This window comes from Rana temporaria, chromosome 5, assembly GCF_905171775.1.
Source record: "Rana temporaria chromosome 5, aRanTem1.1, whole genome shotgun sequence".
Lineage (NCBI taxonomy): Eukaryota > Metazoa > Chordata > Amphibia > Anura > Ranidae > Rana > Rana temporaria.
The window spans coordinates 417,908,738-417,924,082 of NC_053493.1; the positions used below are offsets into that span (position 1 = coordinate 417,908,738).

At 47.9% G+C, this 15,345-nt stretch overlaps 1 protein-coding gene across 1 annotated transcript in view; it reads left to right on the forward strand.

Moving 5' to 3' along the window:
- The first annotated feature begins 1,082 nt into the window (after positions 1 to 1,082).
- The window catches only part of LRRC24 (leucine rich repeat containing 24), a 166,297-nt gene continuing 152,034 nt past the window's right edge, over positions 1,083 to 15,345 (forward strand). Inside the window, exon 1 of the mRNA XM_040355199.1 lies at positions 1,083 to 1,171. The gene's annotated coding sequence lies outside the window, so the exon portion shown is untranslated. The remainder of the gene's footprint in view (positions 1,172 to 15,345) is intronic.

Sequence of the window (15,345 nt, forward strand, 5' to 3'; positions counted from 1 at the left end):
AGAGACGGGCAAGAGACGGGCAAGAGACGGCAAGAGATGGGCAAGAGACGGACAAGAGACGGCAAGAGACGGGCAAGAGACGGACAAGAGATGGACAAGAGACGGGCAAGAGACGGGTAAGAGATGGAGAAGAGGCGGGCAAGAGACAGGCACTCCATGTGGTCAGTACTGAAGGGAGCCAGAGAGAAGATCGGGAATGTGGAGCGTCTTCCACTTCCAACCAATCCGACGATCCGATCTGACATAGAATAATAATAATAATAAAGACATGGCAGGGGAGAGAATAATAATAAATAACAATATAATAATAATAATAATAATGACAAGAATAATGATGATGATAAAATAATAATACTAATACAATGTGATGATGATGAAGAAAAGAAAACATTGATGAAAATTACGATGATGAAAACGATGATGATGAAGAAATCGAAGATGATGATAAAAACAATAATGATGATGATGAAGAAAAGAAAATATTTATGATGATTATAAACATTATGATGATTTATGAAGATAATGATGAAGGAAACGATGATGATGAAGAATAAAATTGATGATGATTATGAACATGATGATGATGAGGAGGAAAATGATGATGATGAAATAATAATACTTATACGGCATAATAACAATAATAATAATACAAATGATGATCATAATAATGTACCGCCCCCTCTTGGCCCCTCCCCCCAGCCACGATCTCCCTGCATTGCACACAGAAGGACAGAGGTCCAGAGATGACGTCACCGGGTGTACTATGAGGTAGGGAATGATGTCATAGTGATGATGAGATGGGAAGGAGGAATCAGGGATGGTTGTGCTCTCATCAGCTGTAAAGGCCGGCAGTGAAGGGGTTAAAGATGACACACCGGCAGTGAAGGGGTCGGACGGTGGAGAGGACTGAGGAAGGATTGGGGGGGGGGGTCTCCGGCGGTCAGAGATGGGAAGTTGAGCGGATAGAATGTAACAAGTGCGTAGCCCCGCCCCCGGGGGGAGGAGCCGCACGCACAGAGGGATGCGGGGGGTGCGGGGAGAAGAGGAGAGCCGGGGATGGAGGATCGGGGGACGGTCGGGGAGAAGAGGAGATCCGGGGGGGAGATGATCGGTCCGTCCATGGATTATTAACGGTCACAGCATGAAAGATCCGGGACTCTTCACTTCCCTGGTGAGTACCTACCTCTCCTTACTATGTCCACCTATAGACACCTACCTGTCCTCCTCATCAGACCCCCCCCCCCACACATAGACACCTACCTGTCCTCATCATACTGCCCCCCCCACATGGACACCTACCTGTCCTCATCATACTGCCCCCCCATATGGACACCTACCTGTCCTCATCATACTGCCCCCCCCACATGGACACCTACCTGTCCTCATCATACTGCCCCCCCCACATAGACACCTACCTGTCCTCATCATACTGCCCCCCCACACATGGACACCTACCTGTCCTCATCATACTGCCCCCCCCACATGGACACCTACCTGTCCTCATCATACTGCCCCCCCCACATAGACACCTACCTGTCCTCACCATACTGCCCCCCCACACATGGACACCTACCTGTCCTCATCATACTGCCCCCCCCACATAGACACCTACCTGTCCTCATCATACTGCCCCCCCACACATGGACACCTACCTGTCCTCATCATACTGCCCCCCCACATGGACACCTACCTGTCCTCATCATACTCCCCCCCCCCACATGGACACCTACCTGTCCTCATCATACTGCCCCCCCACACATGGACACCTACCTGTCCTCATCATACTGCCCCCCCCACATGGACACCTACCTGTCCTCATCATACTGCCCCCCCACATGGAGACCTACCTGTCCTCATCATACTGCCCCCCCCACATGAACACCTACCTGTCCTCATCATACTGCCCCCCCCCACATGGACACCTACCTGTCCTCATCATACTGCCCCCCCCCACATGGACACCTACCTGTCCTCATCATACTGCCCCCCCCCACATGGACACCTACCTGTCCTCATCATACTGCCCCCCCACATGGACACCTACCTGTCCTCATCATACTGCCCCCCCCCCCACATGGACACCTACCTGTCCTCATCATACTGCCCCCCCACATGGACACCCACCTGTCCTCATCATACTGCCCCCCCCACATGGACACCTACCTGTCCTCATCATACTGCCCCCCCACATGGACACCCACCTGCCCTCATCATACTGCCCCCCCCACATGGACACCTACCTGTCCTCATCATACTGCCCCCCCCCACATGGACACCTACCTGTCCTCATCATACTGCCCCCCCACATGGACACCTACCTGCCCTCATCATACTGCCCCCCCCCACATGCACACCCACCTGTCCTCATCATACTGCCCCCCCACATGCACACCCACCTGTCCTCATCATACTGCCCCCCCCCACATGCACACCCACCTGTCCTCATCATACTGCCCCCCCCCCACATGCACACCCACCTGTCCTCATCATACTGCCCCCCCACATGCACACCCACCTGTCCTCATCATACTGCCCCCCCCCCCACATGCACACCTACCTGTCCTCATCATACTGCCCCCCCACATGGGCACCTACCTGTCCTCATCATACTGTCCACCCATAGAAACCTACCTGTGCTCATCCTATTCTCCCACCCATGGACACCTACCTGTGCTCATCATACTCTCCCCCTATAGACACCTACCTGTGCTCATCACACGCTCCCTCATGGACACCTACCTGTCCTTATCTCTCTCTCCACCCATGGACACCTACCTGTGCTCATCATACTCTTCCCCCATGGACACCTACCTGTCCTCATCATACTGTTCACCGATAGACACCTACCTCCACTCTTCCAAATGTTATGCCCAGGGGTAATACCTACCTGCCCCTTCCCTTCACTGGCATAGATGTCACCAACCTGCACACTTCTATACTAGAGACAGCTGTCACCCTCTTAATGGATACTTACCTGTCTTGTTTCTGGAGGGATACCTACCTGAAAGTAGTAAGTGATACCGACTTACCATCTCAGGTATCATCTACCTGTCCTGCTGCATGGCGGAGGAACATGGAAATCACCATCCCCCGCTACCATAGGCAGGGAGACACCTACCTTCCTCAGTAATGGACATTGACCCAACTGTCTACCTTCCATGACCCCAATTATTGTCGTCTACAGCGCCCCCCACTGGACATCACCTTCTTGTAGAATAGACTGAGGTCACCCCATTGGATACATCTATATATCGCCCCTCCCCCTAGGAGTGGCCCCTATCAGTGTATATCACCCATAGGACCCCCAGTGGCCCCTATCAGTGTATATCACCCATAGACCCCTCAGTGGCCCCTATCAGTGTATATCACCCATAGAACCCTCAGTGGCCCCTATCAGTGTATATCATCCATAGAACCCCCAGTGGCCCCTATCAGTGTATATCACCCATAGAACCCTCAGTGGCCCCTATCAGTGTATATCATCCATAGAACCCCCAGTGGCCCCTATCAGTGTATATCACCCATAGAACCCCCAGTGGCCCCTATCAGTGTATATCATCCATAGAACCCTCAGTGGTCCCTATCAGTGTATATCACCCATAGAACCCTCAGTGGCCCCTCTCAGTGTATATCACCCATAGAACCCTCAGTGGCCCCTCTCAGTGTATATCACCCATAGAACCCTCAGTGGCCCCTATCAGTGTATATCATCCATAGAACCCTCAGTGGCCCCTATCAGTGTATATCACCCATAGAACCCTCAGTGGCCCCTCTCAGTGTATATCACCCATAGAACCCTCAGTGGCCCCTATCAGTGTATATCACCCATAGAACCCTCAGTGGCCCCTATCAGTGTATATCACCCATAGGACCCTCAGTGGCCCCTATCAGTGTATATCGCCCGTAGAACCCTCAGTGGCCCCTATCAGTGTATATCACCCCTAGAACCCTCAGTGGTCCCTATCAGTGTATATCACCCATAGAACCCTCAGTGGTCCCTCTCAGTGTATATCGCCCATAGAACCCTCAGTGGCCCCTATCAGTGTATATCATCCATGGAACCCTCAGTGGCCCCTATCAGTGTATATCACCCATAGAACCCTCGGTGGCCCCTATCAGTGTATATCACCCATAGAACCCTCAGTGGCCCCTATCAGTGTATATCACCCATAAAACCCTCAGTGGCCCCTATCAGTGTATATCATCACCCATAGAACCCTCAGTGGCCCCTATCAGTGTATATCACCCATAGAACCCTCAGTGGCCCCTATCAGTGTATATCACCCATAGAACCCTCAGTGGTCCCTATCAGTGTATATCACCCATAGAACCCTCAGTGGCCCCTATCAGTGTATATCACCCATAGGTCCCTCAGTGGCCCCTATCAGTGTATATCACCCATAGAACCCTCAGTGGCCCCTATCAGTGTATATCACCCATAGAACCTTCAGTGGTCCCTATCAGTGTATATCACCCATAGAACCCTCAGTGGCCCCTATCAGTGTATATCACCCATAGAACCCTCAGTGGTCCCTATCAGTGTATATCATCACCCCCAGAACCCTCAGTGGCCCCTATCAGTGTATATCACCCATAGAACCCTCAGTGGCCCCTATCAGTGTATATCACCCATAGAACCCTCAGTGGCCCCTCTCAGTGTATATCACCCATAGGACCCTCAGTGGCCCCTATCAGTGTATATCACCCATAGGACCCTCAGTGGTCCCTCTCAGTGTATATCACCCATAGAACCCTCAGTGGCCCCTATCAGTGTATATCACCCATAGAACCCTCAGTGGCCCCTATCAGTGTATATCACCCATAGAACCCTCAGTGGCCCCTATCAGTGTATATCACCCATAGAACCCCCAGTGGCCCCTCTCATCCCTATCAGTGTATATCACCCATAGGACCCCCAGTGGCCCCTCTCATCCCTATCAGTGTATATCACCCATAGGACCCTCAGTGGCCCATATCAGTGTATATCACCCATAGGACCCTCAGTGGCCCCTATCAGTGTATAACAGCCATAGAACCCTCAGTGGCCCCTATCAGTGTATATCACCCATAGGACGCTCAGTGGTCCCTATCAGTGTATATCACCCATAGGACCCTCAGTGGCCCCTATCAGTGTATATCAGCCATAGAACCCCCAGTGGTCCCTCTCAGTGTATATCACCCATAGGACCCCCAGTGGCCCCTATCAGTGTATATCATCACCCCCAGAACCCTCAGTGGCCCCTCTCAGTGTATATCACCCATAGAACCCTCAGTGGCCCCTCTCAGTGTATATCACCCATAGAACCCTCAGTGGCCCCTCTCAGTGTATATTGCCCATAGAACCCTCAGTGGCCCCTATCAGTGTATATCACCCATAGGACCCTCAGTGGCCCCTATCAGTGTATATCACCCATAGGACACTCAGTGGCCCCTATCGGTGTATATCACCCATAGAACCTTCAGTGGCCCCTATCAGTGTATATCACCCATAGAACCCTCAGTGGCCCCTATCAGTGTATATCACCCATAGGACCCTCAGTGGCCCCTATCAGTGTATATCATCCATAGAACCCTCAGTGGCCCCTATCAGTGTATATCATCACCCATAGAACCCTCAGTGGCCCCTCTCGGTTCATATCACCCATAGAACCCCCAGTGGCCCCTATCAGTGTATATCACCCATAGAACCCTCAGTGGCCCCTATCAGTGTATATCAGTGTATATCACCCATAGAACCCTCAGTGGCCCCTCTCAGTGTATATCATCCATAGAACCCTCAGTGGCCCCTATCAGTGTATATCATCCATAGAACCCTCCGCTGTCCACCATCATCCATGGAACCCTCCGCTGTCCATCATCATCCATAGAACCCTCCGCTGTCCATCATCATCCATAGAACCCTCCGCTGTCCATCATCATCCATAGAACCCTCCGCTGTCCACCATCATCCATGGAACCCTCTGCTGTCCATCATCATCCATAGAACCCTCCGCTGTCCATCATCATCCATAGAACCCTCCGCTGTCCATCATCATCCATAGAACCCTCCGCTGTCCATCATCTCCATAGAACTCTCCGCTGTCCATCATCATCCATAGAACCCTCCGCTGTCCATCATCATCCATGGAACCCTCTGCTGTCCATCATCATCCATGGAACCCTCCGCTGTCCATCATCATCCATAGAACCCTCCGCGGTCCATCATCATCCATGGAACCCTCCGCTGTCCATCATCATCCATAGAACCCTCCGCTGTCCATCATCATCCATAGAACCCTCCGCTGTCCATCATCATCCATAGAACCCTCCGCTGTCCATCATCATCCATAGAACCCTCCGCTGTCCATCATCATCCATAGAACCCTCCGCTGTCCATCATCATCCATAGAACCCTCCGCTGTCCATCATCATCCATAGAACCCTCCGCTGTCCATCATCATCCATGGAACCCTCTGCTGTCATCATCATCCATGGAACCCTCCGCTGTCCATCATCATCATCCATAGAACCCTCCGCTGTCCTCCATCATCCATGGAACCCTCCGCTGTCCATCATCATCATCCATAGAACCCTCTGCTGTCCATCATCATCCATGGAACCCTCCGCTGTCCATCATCATCATCCATAGAACCCTCTGCTGTCCATCATCATCCATAGAACCCTCCGCTGTCCATCATCATCATCCATGGAACCCTCTGCTGTCCATCATCATCCATAGAACCCTCCGCTGTCCATCATCATCATCCATAGAACCCTCTGCTGTGCATCATCATCCATAGAACCCTCCGCTGTCCATCATCATCCATAGAACCCTCCGCTGTCCATCATCATCATCCATGGAACCCTCCGCTGTCCATCATCATCCATAGAACCCTCCGCTGTCCATCATCATCCATAGAACCCTCCGCTGTCCATCATAATCATCCATAGAACCCTCTGCTGTCATCATCATCCATAGAACCCTCCGCTGTCCATCATCATCCATAGAACCCTCCGCTGTCCATCATCATCATCCATAGAACCCTCCGCTGTCCATCATCATCCATAGAACCCTCTGCTGTCCATCATCATCCATAGAACCCTCCACTGTCCATCATCATCATCCATGGAACCCTCCGCTGTCCATCATCATCATCCATAGAACCCTCCGCTGTCCATCATCATCCATAGAACCCTCCGCTGTCCATCATCATCCATAGAACCCTCCGCTGTCCATCATCATCCATAGAACCCTCCGCTGTCCATCATCATCATCCATAGAACCCTCCGCTGTCCATCATCATCCATAGAACCCTCTGCTGTCCATCATCATCCATAGAACCCTCTGCTGTCCATCATCATCCATAGAACCCTCCACTGTCCATCATCATCATCCATAGAACCCTCCACTGTCCATCATCATCCATAGAACCCTCTGCTGTCCATCATCATCCATAGAACCCTCCGCTGTCCATCATCATCCATAGAACCCTCCGCTGTCCATCATCATCATCCATAGAACCCTCCGCTGTCCATCATCATCCATAGAACCTTCCGCTGTCCATCATCATCCATAGAACCCTCCGCTGTCCATCATCATCATCCATGGAACCCTCTGCTGTCCATCATCATCCATAGAACCCTCCGCTGTCCATCATCATCCATAGAACCCTCCGCTGTCCATCATCATCCATAGAACCCTCCGCTGTCCATCATCATCATCCATAGAACCCTCCGCTGTCCATCATCATCCATGGAACCCTCCGCTGTCCATCATCATCCATAGAACCCTCCGCTGTCCATCATCATCCATAGAACCCTCCGCTGTCCATCATCATCCATAGAACCCTCCGCTGTCCATCATCATCCATAGAACCCTCCGCTGTCCATCATCATCCATAGAACCCTCCGCTGTCCATCATCATCCATAGAACCCTCCGCTGTCCATCATCATCCATAGAACCCTCCGCTGTCCATCATCATCCATAGAACCCTCCGCTGTCCATCATCATCCATGGAACCCTCTGCTGTCATCATCATCCATGGAACCCTCCGCTGTCCATCATCATCATCCATAGAACCCTCCGCTGTCCTCCATCATCCATGGAACCCTCCGCTGTCCATCATCATCATCCATAGAACCCTCTGCTGTCCATCATCATCCATGGAACCCTCCGCTGTCCATCATCATCATCCATAGAACCCTCTGCTGTCCATCATCATCCATAGAACCCTCCGCTGTCCATCATCATCATCCATGGAACCCTCTGCTGTCATCATCATCCATAGAACCCTCCGCTGTCCATCATCATCCATAGAACCCTCCGCTGTCCATCATCATCATCCATAGAACCCTCCGCTGTCCATCATCATCCATAGAACCCTCTGCTGTCCATCATCATCCATAGAACCCTCCACTGTCCATCATCATCATCCATGGAACCCTCCGCTGTCCATCATCATCATCCATAGAACCCTCCGCTGTCCATCATCATCCATAGAACCCTCCGCTGTCCATCATCATCCATAGAACCCTCCGCTGTCCATCATCATCCATAGAACCCTCCGCTGTCCATCATCATCATCCATAGAACCCTCTGCTGTCCATCATCATCCATAGAACCCTCTGCTGTCCATCATCATCCATAGAACCCTCTGCTGTCCATCATCATCCATAGAACCCTCCACTGTCCATCATCATCATCCATAGAACCCTCCACTGTCCATCATCATCCATAGAACCCTCTGCTGTCCATCATCATCCATAGAACCCTCCGCTGTCCATCATCATCCATAGAACCCTCCGCTGTCCATCATCATCATCCATAGAACCCTCCGCTGTCCATCATCATCCATAGAACCTTCCGCTGTCCATCATCATCCATAGAACCCTCCGCTGTCCATCATCATCATCCATGGAACCCTCTGCTGTCCATCATCATCCATAGAACCCTCCGCTGTCCATCATCATCCATAGAACCCTCTGCTGTCCATCATCATCCATAGAACCCTCCGCTGTCCATCATCATCATCCATAGAACCCTCTGCTGTCCATCATCATCCATAGAACCCTCCGCTGTCCCTCATCATCCATAGAACCCTCCGCTGTCCATCATCATCCATAGAACCCTCCACTGTCCATCATCATCATCCATAGAACCCTCCGCTGTCCCTCATCATCCATAGAACCCTCCGCTGTCCATCATCCTGTAGAAGTCATGCAGGTCACACAGTATGATAAATCAATGTCCGCCTTCCGTCTGATATGTGTGTCTGGAGGCCGGCCGAGTGCCGGGAACATCATATAATCCCGTATGATACATCACCGCTCTCTGTATATGAAATATGATGGAGACACACAGTGCTGATAATAAGCTCCATGCTACAGATGGATGGAAGTCTATATGTGATTATATATTGTATTATAGAGGGAACATTATATACAATAAGCCCGGGTACAGTGTATAGATTTCTGTATGTGGTGTATATAAGGACTGTACAGTACTGAGCACATTGCTGATAATAATCCCAGGTACAGGTATATAGATTTCTGTATATGATGTATACATTGTATTATATAAGGAGCATCGGACACATTGTAGATAATAAGCCCCCGGAACAGGTGTATAGATAAATTTTATGGTGTGTGTATGTATATATATATATATATATATATATATATATATATATATATATATATATATATATATATATATATATATATATATATATATATATATATATATATATAGTGCGTGGGTTTAAAAAAATATATATATATAGCGCGTGGGTTTAAAAAAAAAAAATAATAATAATAATATTATATATATATATATATATATATATATATATATATATATATATATATATATATATATATATATATATATATATATATATATATATATATGGGTCGTACTGGGTACATTGTATATAATGAGCTCTTGGATAGAGATATATCGATGATTTATTTTATATGATATATAAGGGCTGTACTGAGCACATTGTAGATGATACGTCCTTGGTACAGGTATATAGATTTCTGTATGTGATGTATATCCTGTATTATATAAGGAGCATCGGATACATTGTAGATAATAAGCCCCCAATATAAGTTTATAGATTTCTGTTTTTCATGTGATGTATGCATTGTATTATATATATGGAGTATCGGACACATTGGCGATAATGAGGCCCCGAAACAGGTGTATAGATATATTTTATGATTGATATATAGATATATATATATCTATAGATAGAGATAAATATATATGGGCCATACTGGGTACATTGTAGATAATGAGCCCTTGGTAGAGATATATCGATGATTTATTTTATATGATATATAATGTATAAAGTGGAAGTGATGAGCGCAAACTGAGAGTGAATATAAAGACAGTCAAAAGACTGATGACATCTATAGATCAACAAAAATTGACAACACATAAACCATAAATAAAGTCCAAAACTTAGAACCAAAAAACGATTAATGTGTCAAACGTATGAATAAAGTCCAGTGTATTTAAATCAAGTGAATCAACTAGTAAAAAGCTTCTGCCCTTGGACATCAATGTGGACAATCTGTATGGAACTTCACAATGATTAAGCTCACAGAGCGCTTACCTCCAATTAGAGGATAATGCGTGTCAACGAAATCCTCGAGATATTGGGATGGTTTCCCAGGGAAATCCCCTCCAGTCAAAGGATGATGCCTGTCCCCGAAATCCTCCTATTGCTGGGTTGAACTCCAGGAGCGTTCTCTGTGTACACTGTTGGTGTAGGTCTCGATGAGGTGGAATCAGCTCACAGGTGGCCACAAGTATTAGCAGGAGCAAAATGAAGATAAAAAAACTCTCATCGTGAAGTAAGTAAGCACTTAAAGAAATTTAATGTAGATAAAATGTGCTTACATCAAAGAAAATGAATAAAACGCCAAAAACAGCGGCACTTCCGGTGGACGGTCAGGGTATCGCGTCACTTCCGGTCACGTCTACCTTACGCGTTGCGTCACATCACGTGACTTCATCAGAGGTTACCAGCTCTTGGTCAGTGTATCACAAAGCCTCGCAGCCAGGCATGTAGCATTCCCTTTGTGATGAAGTCACGTGACGCGACGCGTAAGGTAGACATGACCGGAAGTGACGCGATACCCTGACCGTCCACCGGAAGTGCCGCTGTTTTTGGCGTTTTATTCGTTTTCTTTGATGTAAGCACATTTTATCTACATTAAATTTCTTTAAGTACTTACTTACTTCACGATGAGAGTTTTTTTATCTTCATTTTGCTCCTGCTAATACTTGTGGCCACCTGTGAGCTGATTCCACCTCATCGAGACCTACACCAACAGTGTACACAGAGAACGCTCCTGGAGTTCAACCCAGCAATAGGAGGATTTCGGGGACAGGCATCATCCTTTGACTAGAGGGGATTTCCCTGGGAAACCATCCCAATATCTCGAGGATTTTGTTGACACGCATTATCCTCTAATTGGAGGTAAGCGCTCTGTGAGCTCAATCATTGTGAAGTTCCATACAGATTGTCCACATTGATGTCCAAGGGCAGAAGCTTTTTACTAGTTGATTCACTTGATTTAAATACACTGGACTTTATTCATACGTTTGACACATTAATTGTTTTTTGGTTCTATGTTTTGGACTTTATTTATGGTTTATGTGTTGTCAATTTTTGTTGATCTATAGATGTCATCAGTCTTTTGACTGTCTTTATATTCACTCTCAGTTTGCGCTCATCACTTCCACTTTATACCCTATATTTGTTGTTAGCACATTTTAGATTTGAGCAGCATTTTGAGTTTTTGGTCACTTATCATTTTCACTGTTGGCTAGCGCTTTAGTTACCCACTTTTTTTACTATGATATATAATGTGTATTTATATAAGGGCTGTACTGAGCACAATGTAGATGATACGCCCTTGGTACAGGTATATAGATTTCTGTATGTGATGTATATCCTGTATTATATAAGGAGCATCGGATACATTGTAGATAATAAGCCCCCAATATAAGTTCATAGATTTCTGTTTTTCATGTGATGTATGCATTGTATTATATATGGAGCATCGGACACATTGTCGATAATGAGGCCCCGAAACAGGTGTATAGATATATTTTATGATATATATATATCTATATAGATAGATGGAGATAAATATATATGGGCCATACTGGGTACATTGTAGATAATGAGCCCTTGGTAGAGATATATCGATGATTTATTTTATATGATATATAGGGCCAGATTCACAAAGACTTACGCCAACGTATTTAATGATACGCCGCGTAAGTCCACGCATGCGCCGTCGTATCTATGCGCTTGATTCTGCAAAGGAGATATGCCCGAATTTCGGCTCCATCCGACCGACGTAAGTCTCCTACGCCATTGTATCTTGGGCGCATATTTACGCTGGGCGCTTCCATTGATTTACGGGTCGAATATGTAAATGACCTAGATACGCCGATTCACGAACGTACTTGCGCTCGTCGCAGTAAGCTGCGCCGTTTACGTAAGGCGTACGTCCGGCGTAAAGATAAACCACCAAATAGCTGGTCTAAGTCATGTATAGGTATGAACGTCGGAACTGCCGTCGGATTTTCCGTCGTTTGCGTAAGTCGTACGTGAATGGGGCCTGGGCGTAGGTTACGTTCACGTCTTATGAATTAAGCCGGCGTATCTTAGGGAGTAAATTCAACGTGACTCTGAGCATGCGCCGTTCGTTCGGCGCTTCATTTACATGGGGTCACGATTCATTTTAATACAACACGCCCACTACCTGCCTACTTTGAATTAGGCGGGCTTACGCCGGCACCATTTACGCTACGCCGCCGCCGTAACTTACGGAGTAAGTGCTTTGTGAATAGTGGCCTTGCCTCTCTACGTTACGTTGGCGTAGCGCATATGAGCTGCGCTACGCCCGCTCGAACTTCCCCCATACGTGAATCTGGCCCATAATGTGTATTTATCTTATTTTTTTTTTTTTTTTTTTTAATATAGATTTAAATAGATTTTTTTTGGGGGGTATTTTTATCAAATGTATTTGAATCCTTTTGGTATTCGAAAAATATTCGGATATCTTGCTTTTTTTTTTTTTTTTTTCTCTTAGTCTGGTGTTTTTTTTCCCCCTTGATTATTTAGGCTGTATGGGTTGTCCCAAAGGAGGAATTTGAGTTCTGGAATAATAACAAAATTGTTTAAAAGTATTTGGATAAATGACATACATGAGGGACCTGTGAGTGGAAATTGTGTAAAGTAAAAAAAAAAACTTAATAAAATATGATATTACAAATGTATTTTAATAAAATGTTGTTCTGGGGTAAACAATCTAAAGATATTTTTTCTATTTGAGATACATTATTCATTTTAATTTATTCAGCATGAAGTGGAGCTTAGTTATGTAGCATGAGGCTGTACATTCTGCAATATTTACATTTTTGCTAAACTCATTCAATGAATCCAAGCTGAGATAACAGTCACTGCATTGATGCATTCACACAATTCCACAGTAACCATAAAAAATAACAAAGTTCAGGAATATTCCTTTATCCCATTGTTTTGCAAATCTATGTACACTACAAACTGTATGATTGAATGGGTTCTGATATCGCTGTTTTACTAACCTGATAGCTTATTATTCTAAATGGGAAACCTTCATTTTGTTTGCAAATATTAAAGATTCTAACTACCAGCAAGAAAATGAGTCCTTACATTTAAAGAGCACCTGTCATTTCAAAGATCCATCATGGCAGCACCCGCTAACAGGTCCACTCACCTGCTGCCGCCACGTCCCTCACCTTGTTGTGTCACTGCCGCATTACCAGCCGTCCCATTAAAGTGAATGGGACTGTTGGTGAGTCAACAGTGGGTCAGAGGCCGACAGCGGGTCACAGAGGAGGGGGCCGACAGCGGGTCACAGAGGAGGGGGCCGACAGCGGGTCACAGAGGAGGGGGCCGACAGCGGGTCACAGAGGAAGGGGCCGACAGCGGGTCACAGAGGAGGGGGCCGACAGCGGGTCACAGAGGAGGGGGCCGACAGCGGGTCAGAGAGGAGGGGGCCGACAGCGGGTCAGAGAGGAGGGGGCCGACAGCAGGTCAGAGAGGAGGGGGCCGACAGCGGGTCACAGAGGAGGGGGCCGACAGCGGGTCAGAGAGGAGGGGGCCGACAGCGGGTCAGAGAGGAGGGGGCCGACAGCAGGTCAGAGAGGAGGGGGCCGACAGCGGTTTAGAGGAGGGGTCACAGTCGGTCAGAGCAGGGGCCAACAGCGGGTCAGAGAAGGAGCCAACAGCGGTTTAGAGGAGGGGCCACAGCCGGTCAGAGCAGGGGCCAACAGCAGGTCAGTGGAGGGGGCCGACAGCGGGTCAGAGGAGGGGGCCGACAGCGGGTCAGAGGAGGGGGCCAACAGCAGGTCAGAGAAGGGGCCACAGTGGGTCAGAGGTGGGGGCCAACAGCGGGTTAGAGGAGGAGCCCCTGAGGGACAGAGATGACAGTTGCCCATTAAAAAAATATAATTTATTTAAATCCACCCTGATATAATGTATTGATGTATATAGTGTATTATGTTGGCATTGGGTTATGTTGGCGCCTTGCGGTCCAGTTTCCACAACCTGCTCCTCGTCCGGTGAGCACGGCGTGGCGTCTGTGATGCCATTCGAGGATGTTGGCACCCCGTCTTCTCTGTCTCAGGTTGTTGTCCTGCCAGGTGTAATTATATCCTACCAGACAGCAGCGGGCCGTGCCAGCGTTTTTATTCCTGAATTACCCGCCAACGTTGCCAACGCACATCCCAGAGGGACTGCCAACCCCTCGCCAATTCTCCGCCAGCCCTGCTGGGTATTTATATCTCACTCTGCAATCTGTACCCCCTCCCTGTGCCATGGTTGAGCCTTTCCAAACCTCTTGCCTGTACATGTCCGCTGTCAGTGAGTTCAATACTTGTCTTAGGTTGGCATCCCGTGCGCCTGGTAGCAGGAAAATGCAGCCCACGTTGTAAGTGGCTGCGTGCGTTAGTAACAGATGTGTTTTGGGTGCGCTCGGATGGCGATTTCCGTATTTACACTCGCCTCTATGGAAGGCACGCTTTCCCTCTTAATAGGGTGATTCATCAAATCTACAATCGCCGCCGCCGCCGAGGTTTGCTTGAGCGGAAGGAATCTACACTGATTAACCCTTCGGGAGCAGCCTCGGCTCTGCGGCGCTTCACGCTGCGCTGATTCGGCTTCAGAGATGGGCGCTGCGTTCGCAAAACAACTCAACCGCGTCCGATTTCTGCCGCATCCAAGTCGATGTTACAATCCACACTGAAGAAAGGTGTAGGGCTGGCCTGCCGCCCCCGGGACGCCGATGGGGGTTAT